General features: G+C 41.0%; 1 protein-coding gene and 1 long non-coding RNA gene across 2 annotated transcripts in view; both read right to left on the bottom strand.

Moving 5' to 3' along the window:
* Positions 1-13089, bottom strand: part of cables2b (Cdk5 and Abl enzyme substrate 2b) — a 350065-nt gene that overhangs the window by 305534 nt on the left and 31442 nt on the right. The gene's annotated exons all lie outside the window — the stretch shown is intronic.
* On the bottom strand, positions 5038-7828 carry LOC306943900. The gene is made up of 3 exons (XR_013792461.1): positions 7755-7828; positions 6314-6420; positions 5038-6073 (listed from the first exon to the last, which is right to left on the bottom strand). It is a non-coding gene; the product is annotated as an uncharacterized lncRNA (long non-coding RNA).

Below are 13089 nucleotides of genomic sequence, written 5' to 3'. Positions count from 1 at the left end.
CATCTGAATACATGGAGACCTGTGCTTTTTCAAGGGCCAATGGAAAATAATTTGTAAAAATGGAAAATAGTAAAGGACCTAGTTACCTTCCTTGAGGGATTCCACTCGTAACACATCTAGCATCTGAGATACTGCCATTGAAAAATACACTTCCGTCACATACATAGATAGTAGGGCAAAACCATAACACTCCAATTTATCAATTAGAATTCCATGATCTATTATATCAAAGGCAACACTATAGTACTGCTCCCACCATGTTTTTCTAATCACTATCTTTCAACCATTTATCTGTCATTTGTATAAGAGCTGTGGCTGTTGAGTGACCCTCTCTATACGCATGTTGATATTAACTAATCAAATTGTTAACAGTGAAGTAGCTTTGTATTTGGTTCTAGTATTTTATTTAGAACCGGTGATAAGCTTATTGGTCTGCTATTAGGGCCCGTGAAGGCATTCTTTGCATTCTTGGGGAGTGCAGGAATAACTTTGGCTACTTTCTATTTTTGCGCCAATTGCGGGCATATATTACCATATATGTTAAAGATATGACAGATGGGTGCAGCAATGAACGTGACAACATTCTTTAGTAGCTTACCATCTAGGTTGTCGATACCTGGTGGTTTATCGTCATTGATTGCCAACAATAACTTCTCCACCTCTTCTATGGTCACTTCACTCAACTCAAAAGTACAATTTTTATTTTTCATTATACATTATCTAATATTCTCGTATGATGACTCACAACTATGCTTGGGCATCCCCTGCCTAAGCTTCTCTACTTTATCCATGAAATAATTCTAAAAATAATTTGTGATATTTAATAGTTTGGTGATGTATGCCCCTTCTGGAGATTCATGAATGTATATATACAATATTTTAGGCCAATAAAAAAATACGATATACCAAATGTTCCACCCCACTTGTCTGCCGGACTACGTCTCCTGTAGCTGTGATGACAGACCAGGCACTTCCAGTTCTATCACCACAACTTCTGCATTCTAAAAAGAGAACATTTTATAGTATGTCCTTCTGTCAAGGTCAAGGACATAAAAGTAAATGATATCTTAACGTTAAATGTTGATGTCACCAGAGTGAGGCTTGTGGAAGTTGTGTGAGGGACATGTGAAGGTCACTGGACACCGCGGATGTCCAGTGTATGTACAGGGGTGGCAGTGGCTCAGGGGTAGTGTCCGGTAAAAAAGCCGGATGTGAACCATAAGCTTCCAGTTCGATCACGGGCTCCCCCAGAGTTAGTTTCGAAGTGTTCTTGAGCAAGACTCTGAACCCCTAATTGCTCCCGTTGTGCAGGTTGGTGCCTTGCATGGTTTCCTCTGCCATCGGTGTATGAATGTGCTTGTGAATGGGTAAATCTATGTAAAGCTCCTTGGATAAAGGCGCTATATAAATGCACCATTTACCATTTAACAGCCAAACAGTACATCAAGTGATGTGAAGTACTGTACCATGTTTACAAGTTCTGACTGAAGCCTAATTATCTCCATGCAAGCTGGGAGGCGAGATTATGCTTTCAACTCTGTCTATGTGTGTAGTCTTGTGTAGCCAGATACTATTATTCCACAATCTTCGAATGCTATAGAGTCTGGAATTACACCATTTCTGTTCACAAAAATATAGTTCAGATGATCTGGTAGCACTGTCCTAGACCAAGAACAATAGGAAGGAACAATACACTTGATGCAAACAAGCCTGTACTAATCCCCAGAGGTATGTTTCATGTGCTGTACATGATTTTGGTTTAGTTTTAGTTGTACTACTTTTATTGCTTGTTTATTTCTTATTGTTATTTAGCATATAGTTGATAGTGATTATAAAGTTGATGAAATTTATGTTTTTGTTAAAATATTTCTCTTTGTTGGACCCCACAAAGATTAGCCTTTGACATGGAAAAACCTAATGGGGATCTTAATAAGCTTTACTCCCGGACTGAATGATGGACAAATTTGGAAAACATTTAAAAATAGAGACGTGTGTGTGTGTGTGTGCGCATGTGCACAGCCAATTTATGTATTTACAGTATCAGTCAGTGTCAAACTGAAACTAAAGAGGGTCTATTGAAATATAAAAATACCAAAGAACGATTGCACATAAAATGATTGGCGAAATGGTTCCACAGAACTTACTTCTAAATAAGCACCACAAGCATCTACTTCCTGCAGCTTGATTACATAACATCACTGTTATAATAAAGGCGACAAGTGATGGTTTAAGGAAGTTAAAACCGTTTGTAGATGATAGAGATGCATTTACATCAGTGACAGTTTAAGAACACAGTGTTTTAAAATGATTTTGAGACATTATTTGTCCTGCTGCCTGATCCTTGGTGAGAACGATCTATCTCTCTGCCTGTCTCATTTCTCTTTCTACAGTATTGTCATCTCTCTGTCTTACCGTATTTATACTGTCTCTTGTCTAGAATAGGACCTACTTTCTACCATCAACTGTGCATGTTTGTTCCACAGCTCTGTGTGGAGTCACTCTACAACAACGTCTTTACATTAAAGGACCACTTCACCATTTTTCAACCTATCTTCATAGTCCTCACTAATAATCATGATAAAATGGCGCGATTTTTTTCTACTCGGCCTGTGTCTCATAGGAGGGCTGTGGGCAGTTTAGAAACCGTCTTCTAGCGACATCACCATTAGGCAGAGTTTTTTTTAAACAAGATATTTTTACAAAAATGTTTAGATTTTCATTATCGTGAGAACGATGGCTTCCATTTTCGCATTGCAACTTTTCAGGACTAGAAAGCCTGCAGTTTCTATTAGCTTGTATTCCCCATCGATGATGTCACTGGAAGACGGTTTCTAAACTGCCCACAGCCCTCCCATGAGACACAGACTGAGTAGGAAAAAATCGTGCCATTTTATCATGATTATTAGTGAGGACCTATTATATGAAGATAGGTTGAAAAGTGGTGAAGTGGTCCTTTAACTGAAGGAGAAGACATTACAATTACATGCAGGTTCTCAACAGCTGGTGATCTGTTCAATTTCTTCTGCAGAGGAACATGCACCAAATATCTAATTAGAACAGCTGACTCCTATGATGAGAATGATACATACAGTATAAGAAATGAACAAGTTGGATTCTTTAGTGAGCGAGTGTTCCATGTAACCATCAGACAGCTGAGAAAGTCTGACACGGGGACATACTGGTGTGGTGTGGACAGAATATTCAGAAAAGATTCAGCGGAGGAGATTCGGATCAGAGTCCTAGATGGTGAGTATAAACTTAGAATATAATCGAATGCTCAAAGAAAGGTTGCCAGGCACACACCCATCATGTTTTGCATGAGAAAGGAGAGATTGTGAGCTCATTCTTAAAAAATAAATAAATTAGATATCAGCATAACTTAACAAAACATGATTTAATTAAGCTTATTGTGTTTTCTACATGTTGCCCTAATATTGAATTACTCTTAACCATTTAATTTTATGTCCATATTATGTATATATGTATTTACTAGGCTAAAGGGTCCCTTTATTTTTTGTTTCCTACATTTTGTTTTTAATTACCATTTCAAAACATTAAAAAAAACACTGCCCAAAAAAAGCTAAAACTTTCATGAATTAAAAAAAATCAATGATTTTTTTCCCCAGTAATTTCATGAAGAAATCAACAATGTTTTAAAGAAATTCCCTAAATTAGAAAACAAATGTTTAAGAAGTCTTTTGAGTCACAGGCTAAAAGGTTTGGTGTATACTGATAACAGACGTATTAGCAGACAGGGACAAAGTGCTAGTGTTAAACTCTCACTGTGTGCTCTCTGTCTTCAACATGGTGCTATGTCCGTAACCATGCACATGCAACCACTCTCTCTCTCTCTCCACACATTCCATGGCAATTTTTTAAGCCATCATAATGTAATGAATCAACAGTAATTATCAACGCATGTCGGTAATGTTTAATTCAAATGTAAACGAGGCATTATCAAACCTTCCCATTGGTCACTTTGGCCCTGCGGTCCTTATGGTATGGAAACGACGGCACAAGTAGGCGGTGTTGTGTGGTGTGTAGATAAAGTGTTGTGATAACTGCCTCTAAACTTTCATGATTAATGTGGTGGTGTAATCCTAGCCCAAAGAACCATCCTCTATGTAATTGTGGGAGTGGTTGCCATTATCAGCCTGATAACATTGGTTGTGATCTTCTTCAAGAAGCGAACCACAAAATGATCAGGTAACATGCGTGTGCGCACAAACAGTCCACACACACACACGCACGCAGGCAGGCACGCACAGGCTAGATTTCAACACTAGAATGACATACTTAATGAACCAAGACCGTTGACCAGACTGTAATACATGCAGGAAAAAACTACCCTATTTTGCTGAATACAAAACCAGCTCTGTGGCCTTGTGGTTAGAGTGTCCTCCCTGAGACTGGGAGGTCGGGGGTTCGATGGCACTCAGCCACTATAATTAAGCTTTAGTTATACTGTTCACGCTAAACAGAGTTATGTTTCATGTGTGTGTGTGCTCATGACATTTTCAGTTGCTTGAAGTAGTAATACTCTCCCACAAGGGAACAGTTTAAATCCAGTGTATACAACCTTTTTTTGATGGACTAAAAGCACAACCAATGAATTTCTCTCTGAATGTGAATGATCTGGTGTATTTTGGACATTATGGGGATGTGAATATGGGGAAGTGTAGAACAAAGCTTAATGAAAAGCATATTAATGTGTGTAATCCTGTTCCAATCATAGACCTTAATGGATCCCATTTACTAATGGGATCTATGTTCCTGTAGAAACTGAATTTGCACTTGATTGCTCCAAATTCCTCCAGAACGATACAACCTGGTGTCGTTTGTTCTCTAGTGGTCCAAAGTGTATTAATAGCTACCAAGTGTGGTCTAAAAATACAATTTGTGTGTGTGAACAAGTGTGAACAACCTCTGAAACAAAGTTAATCTAAATCTAATTAAGATCTGCAGGTCAAATGACAGTAAAACAAAGAATAAGATTGAGAATGAAATTGAATATCGAGACTTTTATTTCTATCTGCAGCATAATGTTGGTGTGACATGTTCAGTTTACAGTATAATAGCAGTATCATAATAATGACATAGGCCTATGTAGCGTCAGATGTAATGAAGCAGAAATAAATCATGATAATGCAGATAGATTGATGCAATGGGTGGACAAATTGGGTCTAACAGACTCCAACAAAGTCACTGCCATACTTTTCGGTTTTAATAATTTCTCTGAAAAATTCTCTGAAAGACCCAGTGAATAAAAAAATACCACAAAAAAAGAACAGGTCGTTTAAACAGTATACAAGTTTACTTGTAATAAAAAATGCAACAAAAAAAAAAAAAGGGAAAAAAAAGATCATCATACAACTATTTTACGTGGATGTGCTAAGCTCTTGTAAACACTAGGGTTTCTCTCCAGTGTGAATTATCCGGTGGCTTTTAAGGCTGGACAAATGAGAGAAGTGTTGTCCACACTGATCACATCCATAGGGTTTCTCTCCAGTGTGAATTCTCTGGTGTGTTTTAAGGTTGGCCAAATGAGAGAAGTGTTGTCCACACTGATCACATCCATAGGGTTTCTCTCCAGTGTGGATTCTCTGGTGTGTTTTAAGGCTGGACAAATGAGAGAAGTGTTGTCCACACTGATCACACCCATAGTGTTTTTCTCCAGTGTGAATTCTCTGGTGTGTTTTAAGGCTGGACATTTTAGAGAAGTGCTGTCCACACTGATCACATCCATAGGGTTTTTCTCCAGTGTGAACTTTCTGGTGGCTTTTAAGGATGGACATTGTAGAGAAGTGTTTTTCACACTGATCACATCCATAGGGCTTCTCTCCAGTGTGAATTCTCTGGTGGATTTTAAGGCTGGACATTGTAGAGAAGTGTTGTCCACACTGATCACATCCATATGGTTTCTCTCCAGTATGAATTCTCTGGTGGATTTTAAGGCTGGACATTTTAGGGAAGTGTTTTCCACACTGATCACAACAATGGTGTTTTTTCTTTGTCAAGCTTCTTTGTTCATTCCCCTCTGGTAGGTCAGGGCAGTCAGACTGATGATGAGACACTGGATTGGACACAAATACAAAATAAAGATTGTTGATAGGTTGATAAGTAGACAACAAAAGTAATTGTTGTGCAACAAATCCCTGGCATGTAGCTAACTATTAAAACAATGGACTTAAAACCTTAGCATGACTAAAATATAGGGATTAAGTGATCACTTAATAATAAGCTAACAATACAATTACTATTGAGGGAATAAAAACAGAACAGTAGGAGTGAAAAGGGAGGTTGAGTAACATACCAAGGTCTTTGGGTTCCTCCTGTTCCGCAGAAATGTCCCTGGTGGGTTTGAGAGAGTTCATCTTCACCTGAAGTCTGCAGTCCAGTCAGATGTGACCAGAAATGATCCTGGATGAGTTGTGGAGAAATTACACAGAATAGTGGTCACACAATAAAAAAGTATGGTAAGCATTTAAGATTAGACCAAGGACTGAGAAAATGTGATTTGTGTATTTGTTTACTGCTAGATTTGATTTTATAATGTGAATTTGTTTTGTATTCAGTTTTTATTTTGTTTCATTATTCTGCTTTATAAGATTATAAGGTGTATTATTTACTATCTATTCTATTATACTGTACCTCTTACATTTCAAGTGTTATTATGATCTACTAAATTATATGTTATGTTACTGACTGGATGTCATCAACAAACTGGACTCCTAGTCTACACACCATAGATACAATATATGTATTAAAATAAAGACAAATCACAATGTAAGTCTCATCAGCTTTTTAATCAAATTGAATGTATTGCTTTAATGACTTGTGTAACTTGGGTATTTTTGTGGAGTAACACTGTTTACTTATTCCATCACTGAACAAACCACATGGTAGGTGGAATGACATTTAAACAGTCTTGTTACTAATTAAAACAATTACTTTATGTGAAAATAAATAGCCGACAAACTGCAGCCAGGCTCCATTTCAATGTGAAAGGCTCATAACCAAAGACACCTAGATGATGATGGGCAATCAGAGATTTTCACAAATGTTCACAATTATTCTGTTATAGACAATCTTTAAGATGACAACACATCACATCACAATGCGTTATGAAATTGTAGATCAGTTAAATGATTAATTCACAAAGCTCAAATACATAAATATACTAATTATACTATCTAATATACAGCAAATCTGCAGATTGAAAATATTATTGTCACTTGTTTATTTCTATCTGCAGCATAATGTTGGTGTGACATGTTTTGTTAGCTGTCTGCCAAGCCATACAGACTGTACACCAAACGTATAGTAAGGGCAGAAAAGATGATGAAGAGCTCTTCATCATCTTTTCAATGTGACATGATGAAGAGAATAAACTGCAGTGTTGAGCCATGTCTTTCTGTGAAGCCCGCTGTGCTTACAGTCTTTTTACTGTTCTGCCCTTACTATACGTTTGGTGTACAGTCTGTATGGCTTGGCAGACAGCTAACAAAGTTCCCAATAAAGCTCCAAAAGGCAGTGACTTGGTTTAGGTTCTTTACTGGTGAATACATTTGTAAAACTGCAATACAGAAAACACAGACATTTGTGTCAAATACAGTACAATCATAAACCAAAACATTAGTCCTTTTTCATGCATCACTTTTAGAAATGATCAAACCAACTTACAAGCATATTGTTTTAAGAGCTAAGATATGCTTTAAGAGCCATAAACTTTAACAAAAGACACACAGACTTACAGACTTATCCTGTCCAAGGCCTGAGAGAAAGGAAACACTCAACCTGCAGTGGGTGAGCTCTTGACAGAGTGCTGGTTTACACTGAACTGGCTCTGACCAAACTAATCACCTATTAAATACCCTGGTGTGGTTACCAGGTGAGGAGAGTTACTAATTAGGCAAAGGAACATTGGTCTCCATTACACATACAAGGCTTAAAGGTAAACTACATAGAAAGTAAACAGCACACCATCCTAATTGGCTATAATTGGCTTTCACAGTTTGCAAGATTGCCCCGTTTGAACAAAAGCCTCAAATCATGAACGCAGCATGCAATTTACGTGAAATCTTTCACACATTTTCTTACTAGGCTGAGGAATATATCCCACCCTTTTCACATTGGCCTGTTATAGCGCCACCAACAGGTTGATTTTTGCTAAACACATTGTTGGAACAAAATGCCTCAAATCATCCAATTGCCATCAAAGGCGTATGAAGAAATGGCACCCTTTTCACATTGGTCTATTATAGCGCCACCAGGAGGCCACAAACTGACCTGCCCTGGTGGAGACCTGTGCCCCGAGGGGCACTTTTTCTAGTTCAAGCTGTACACCATGGAGAGGTGGCTGAGAGGGCGCTCCGGACAGGGTCCTTCCCTGTTGGGATGATGAGACAGGTGAATAAACTCACCACCTTCATCAAGCCTGCCTGCCCCACTGAGACCACCACCACGCAGGTGGCCCACAACACACACAACTGGATGAACACAAACATGCATATATTACAAACACATTACACAGACACCATAGACACACTCACACCAGACATACACCCACATAACCCTATGGCCTATACCATTGCCATAGGATGGGCACCAAATGCAACCCTAACCCGGGTTAGCAACATACTACATATACAGACACCCACACAACACACACAGCCAACCACACAACACACACAGCAAACCACACAACACACACAGCCAACCACACAACACACACAACACACACAGCAAACCACACAACACACACAGCCAACCACACAACACACACAACACAGACAGCCAACCACACAACACACACAGCCAACCACACAACACACACAACATAGACAGCCAACCACACAACACAGACAACATACACCGACACAACTCAACACACAGCAACATTTCACACATACAAACCGTTACAACATACATACACAAGCGAACACATTCTCAGCAACACACACCGCCCCACCTCCACCTCACTCGAGACCTCCCAGTAGCTCTGCTAGTGCTCGGCCTGGCCTTCTCCCACACCCTAGGACCCCAGCCCAAGTGTCCCCACCTCCTTTAGGCAGGAACACTTCGCCACCAGCCTTACTCCCAACGCCTTCCATCCCACCCCTTCTCACCATCCCTACAACCAGGCGGCCGGCCATTCCACCCCTCCTCAGGACCCCCACAGACAAGCGACCCGTCATCCCCAGTGCCCCCCGCCCACTACCCAGACCCATATGCTCTCTGTCCCTGGGGAGACGTCCAGAGGCCTTTGCTCTGGCGCCCCCCCAGCCACAGAGAGCAAAACCCATTAGGACCAGCTCCCGGTTGCCCCCCACAACCCCCCTCCCCCCGGTCCCGGAGGACTCAACACTGCCTTCCTCCTCTGCACCCGGACCCCCTAACGGGGTTCGGGAGGTGGAGGTGGCGGGCAGCTCACCCTATCCCCTTCCTTCTGCCTCCTCGACACCTAGGCCTACCCACATGACCTCTCCCCGTTTCCAACCCATAGTGCTCCACCTGTGAGGAGTCCACAGCCCCAAGCCCACTCCAACCCACCTCACTAGTCCTTCCCACCACACCCACCACTCCGCAGCACACCCCAGCATCAGTACAAGGCATTGAATTAAATTCCATTTCCCTTTCCCCCACAGGAGGCGCCGGTGTGAAGCGCGGGATCGGTACCCTAGGATCCCGGGTAATGATGAGTAGGCCACTATACGGTAACAACATAGTGAAACTGTTATTGACCTTATAATGGTTTCGGATAAACACAAAATCCTTCACAGTGGAGTCATTGTGTATGGTATTAGCGACCATTTTTTAACTTTCTGTACTAGAAAGGTCAAGAGGTCCCCTATAAACTGCCATAAGTCTATCAAGAGTAGAAACCTTAGAGGTTATGAGAGTACCCCATTTATTGACAAGCTCAAGAACAAAGACTGGACTACCATCACAAATTGTTGTGATCTAGCATGGGACCTTTTTCAGAAGATCTTCCTACATGAGCTTGACAAGGTTGCTCCGTTAAAGGAGACTAGGACTAAACAGAGAACTCAACCTTGGATAAATAAAAATATTTTGGATACCATTCACCTGAGAAATAAAACACTAAGTAAGTTCAAAAAATCTAAATTGCCTGGTGATTTCAAGGAATATAAAATTCTTAGAAATAAGGTACAGAGAATGGTAATCGAGGCAAAAAAGGACTATTTTAAGACTAAAATTGAGGAACATAAAAATGATCCGAAAAAGCTGTGGTCAACCCTAAAACCTTTAGGGACCCAGGAAAATCCCAAACTGATATAATTATGATAAAGCTACAGTTGCAGGTAAATTTAATGAATTCTTCACAAACATAGCAAATACTTTGGTACAGAAGCTTCCAGCTGCTACTAATACATTTGGTGATCCACAGGGGATCCACAGCTATTACCAGCAAATGGGAGTCCAGTCTGACGCTTTCTCCCTGAGTAAAGTAACAGAGGAAGAGGTACTGACAAAACTCAAGGCCCTGAAACTTGGAAAGGCAGCGGGTCATGACAACATCCCGGCCAGATTTCTAGTTGATGCAGCTGAAGTTATTGCTCTCTGCATAACCTACCTAACCAATTTATCAATTGAACAAGGCCACTTTCCCAGTCTATTTAAATTGGCAAGAGTTGTACCCTTGTACAAAAAGGGAACCAAATCGGAACCCGGAAATTATCGACCTATATCCATTTTATGTTCCGTCTCAAAGGTTGTGGAACGGATTATACATGAGCAAATTAATAATTATTTGACAACACACAACCTCTTGTTTGATTTGCAATCGGGCTTTAGAAAGTCTCACTCCACCGACACCTGTTTGCTCTATCTAACAGATTTTATTAGACTAGAGGTAGACAAAAGGAAATACTGTGGTATGGTGATGTTGGACCTCCAGAAGGCATTTGACACGGTGAACCACGGCATTCTTTTGAATAAACTCAAGGCTTTGGGTTTTGACAGTGTATCACTTCAGTGGGTGAGGTCCTACTTGGTGGGAAGGAAGCAGGTGGTAGACATGAATGGCACCCTGTCTTCGCCGCTAACTCTATCAAGTGGGGTCCCCCAGGGGAGCATTTTAGGTCCACTTTTCTTTTTACTATATGTCAATGATATGAAGCCAGCCGTTGACTGCAACTTATTTCTTTTTGCGGATGATTCAGCACTGGTAGTCTCTCATAAGGAGAAAACAGAGGTCGAAAAGCTACTTAGTGCTGAACACCTTAAAGTTAGTGTCTGGTTATCAGACAACAAACTGTCTCTCCATCTCGGTAAAACTGAGTCCATTCTTTTTGGGTCAAATTCCAAACTGAAGAAGTCTCCTGGGTTTAAAATAGTGGTGGGGGACTTTGAAGTGACAGCCAAGGAATCCATTACTTACCTGGGGTGCATTTTGGACAACAAACTTTCAGGAGAAAATATGGCACAAAAGGTGGTCTCGAATGTAAGCCAAAGAACAACATTTTTAGCTAGAATATCCAGCCTTTTAGATACAAACACCCTAAAGATCCTGGCTGGGGCTCTTGTACAATGTCAATTTGACTATGCCTGTACATCTTGGTATAATGGCATTTCTATGACCCTCAAGAAGAAACTCCAAACCTCCCAAAATAAATTTAGTTAGAGTAATCCTTAAATTGCATCCTAGAACTCATCTTCTCCCTGCCCACTTCACCAGTCTGGGGTGGCTTAAAGTGGAGGAGTTAAAATGTGTCTAGTTCACAGGATTAGAAATAATGTAGCACCCAAATATTTTAGTGACTATTTTTCAAAGGTTAGTGATACTCACAGGCATTACACCAGAGGGAGCCCTACTGATTTCAAACCCTGCCATTTTCACAGCAATATGGGAAAAACATCATACCTATACTCTGCAGCAGTTCAGTGGAATGGCTTGCCTTCCAGCCTCAAGGTGATCAGTTCCTTTGAAAACTTTAAATCCACATTAAAAAGATGGTTGGCTGATAACATGTCCTAATTTTTAATTTTAAGTATACTGACTTTAAAAGAAAAGAAATCCAGTTTTATTGGTCAGTTTTATTTGTTCTGTTTTTGTGTTTTTGTTTGTTTTTTGTCTCCTGGCAAAATACAAAGGTATTTTTGTTTTTGTCTGTATTGTATTGTTGCTCCCCTTCCCCTTTCCCCAAGAGGACCACAACGGTTCTGTCTGTATTGTATTGTTGCTCCCCTTCCCCTTCCCCCAAGAGGACCACAACGGTTCTGTCTGTATTGTATTGTTGCTCCCCTTCCCCTTCCCCCAAGAGGACCACAACGGTTCTGTCTGTATTGTATTGTTGCTCCCCTTTCCCCAAGAGGACCACAACGGTTCTGTCTGTATTGTATTGTTGCTCCCCTTCCCCTTTCCCCAAGAGGACCACAACGGAAACAAGCCTAACGGCTTTCTTGTGACTCGATCCTTTTGAAATGTATTTTTCAATAAAGTAATCAATCAATCAATCAAAAAAAAACATGACCAAACAGGCCTCTCAGAACCACCCGATCCCACAGCCTCTCACTACTGGCGCCTCACAGCCACACACGTCACCACCCCCTCCGGCCCCAGCACTTCCCTGCATACCTACATATCACAAGGCCAGGCCTAAGAGAAAGGTGCAGGACTGGAACATTGTGGTCTGAAAGCCGGTGGCCTTCTTGGGGGACTCCAATTTAAATAGAATCCCACCATCACACCACACTATTATGCAAATAGACAGCTACCCTGGGGCGACCTTCCACCACCTCCTCCTCCTCCTCCCCCTCTTTCTCCCCCCTCTCCCACACCGCCCATCACCATTCTTCCCCCCTCTTCCTCTTCCTCTCAACCTCCAACAGCCATTCAGTCCCTCCGACCAGCACCTGACCCCCACTCCAATGTGTTGAACCTGTCCAGGTCTGTCCGTCTCACGGCCGCACAGGCCTAGTTGCTGGAGAGGGGCCTCGCCTACATTCCTCGACCCACAAAGACAGCCTGGGAGGCACTTCGAAGGGACACCCACAGATACCATAGGAGACTTAAATTAATAGACTTTTTCAAAGACACACAGACAGACGGACATACACCTTTTG

The sequence above is a fragment of the Electrona antarctica genome (genome assembly GCF_951216825.1).
Source record: "Electrona antarctica genome assembly, chromosome: 2".
NCBI lineage: Eukaryota > Metazoa > Chordata > Actinopteri > Myctophiformes > Myctophidae > Electrona > Electrona antarctica.
This window is presented reverse-complemented; position numbering and strand designations above follow the sequence as displayed.